This window comes from Morone saxatilis, unplaced genomic scaffold, assembly GCF_004916995.1.
Source record: "Morone saxatilis isolate NCDOM2014 unplaced genomic scaffold, NCSU_SB_2.0 Contig24, whole genome shotgun sequence".
Taxonomy (NCBI): Eukaryota; Metazoa; Chordata; class Actinopteri; family Moronidae; genus Morone; species Morone saxatilis.
The window spans coordinates 26,856,811-26,858,514 of NW_023339807.1; the positions used below are offsets into that span (position 1 = coordinate 26,856,811).

The 1,704-nt window shown below is 43.5% G+C and overlaps 1 long non-coding RNA gene across 1 annotated transcript in view; it reads right to left on the reverse strand.

Moving 5' to 3' along the window:
• Positions 1 to 397: 397 nt before the first annotated feature.
• The window catches only part of LOC118336366, a 4,503-nt gene continuing 3,196 nt past the window's right edge, over positions 398 to 1,704 (reverse strand). Inside the window, exon 2 of the long non-coding RNA XR_004797102.1 lies at positions 398 to 540. This is a non-coding gene — a long non-coding RNA (uncharacterized LOC118336366). The remainder of the gene's footprint in view (positions 541 to 1,704) is intronic.

Below are 1,704 nucleotides of genomic sequence, written 5' to 3' on the forward strand. Positions count from 1 at the left end.
ATCAGCAACTATTTTTAAAGTCATTTTTGTAGCAAAAATGCCCAAAAAGGAAATTTCAATTTTCAAAACGACTTAGAAATCAGTTATTTATTGTTTTTTTAAATCATTTAATTACATTTATTACCGGTTTTACCAGGTCATTGTATTCTCATGAGACTTACCCAGGTAGTTGACCAGGATCCAGTCCTCATCCTCCTCCTCTTCCTCTTTGCTGTCTCCGGGTCTGCTGCTTCGACTCAGCTCCTCCACGTCGTCCCCGAACAGAGCGCTGGCGAACCTCTGGAACATCCCTGGGCGTCCTGGGGGGGCCTGAGGTTGAGGGAGGGGCTGGGGGAGGCGCGTGGCTCGGGGCGACGGCGGGGAGGCGTGGCGCACACTTTGGTCATCAGCTGCGGGGTTCACGGCGGCGGGAAGGCTCCGGAAAGGTGCTAAAGTGCATCAATAAGGTGTGGTCATGGATCATCTGAGGGTCAGCAGACGCAGGCTGGACATCGCTCAACGGCAGGGTCGGTTCAACGAGTGCAAAAATACAAAAGAGCCCTGAGGGGAGAAAAGACAGATTTAATCAACAGGAAGCTTCTGATCGATATTAAATTAATCTGCAACTACTTTGATAATCAATTCATCATTTTAGCTTCTCAAATGTGAATATTTCTGGTTTCTTTAGTCCTGTGTGTCAGTAAACGTCACCACGATTGACGTTTTTCACCATTTTCTGGACCAAACAACGAATCAACAGACTAACTGATAATGAAAATGATCGTTAGTTGCAGCCAATAAAGTCAATAAGAAGAAGTTTGAGTAGAATCTGAAGTCCTCATCACAAGTCCAAGTCCAAGTCTTTCATGTGTCTGACTGTTGACCATTAACAAAACATTTTACCTCCACGAGCAGTTTTAATGTCGTTTTAACAAAAATGTCTCAAAACTTCTGCTCATAGGTCAGATTAGCATCATGTGAATTTAGTCTCATAGCAATCAAGTCCTAATTCCTCAAACTTTAAGATGCATTCATTAGGATTTTGGCCACACGGGCATCAAAACAACACAAATCTCACATATTATCGCCTTATAAAGCCCTTACGGATAATATTCCCTCTCTTTTAGCTCTGGTTTTGTTCTCCGCCGCCTCCTGGGGCTGAGCAGGTAGCGTACAGACAGTGTGGTGAGCGGTGAGAGTCAACAGCTAAACAATGAGCTGAAACTCACTGTGAAGCTCAGTGAAGAGATAATTCTGGAGTTATTAACAGCGCAGAGGAGTCTTGAATTTGCAGCGTATGCAGAGATTTTGTTTTAAAATAGAAAATGGGTCAGACGTTGGGTCTTGATTTTGGAGGCCAAGAATCTTCGCAGCCGGGCCAAGTAATTATTAAATTACCTGTAACCTTATCAACCGACCCCCACAGACACTGTAAATACTGTAAAACCTCTCCTACTGGCTCTAATCTCAGCCTAATAATCAGTTCGACTCTATGTGGTGGTGACTTTTAAATGTTTTCCTCTTTCCTCTGCTCTGTTTGGTCTGTGTGGTGGTAAAAAAATAGAAAAACTGCTTTACAAAAAGTCCTTCTGAAGATAAAATGTGAAGATTTGCTGAATATCTGTCACCTGCCGAGCATCACGTCCACATCTCTCATGGAAAAAACAACTCTGCAGCCATGTTAGGGAGTGGTCTGATACATACACCAGTGTGTGTGTGTGTGTG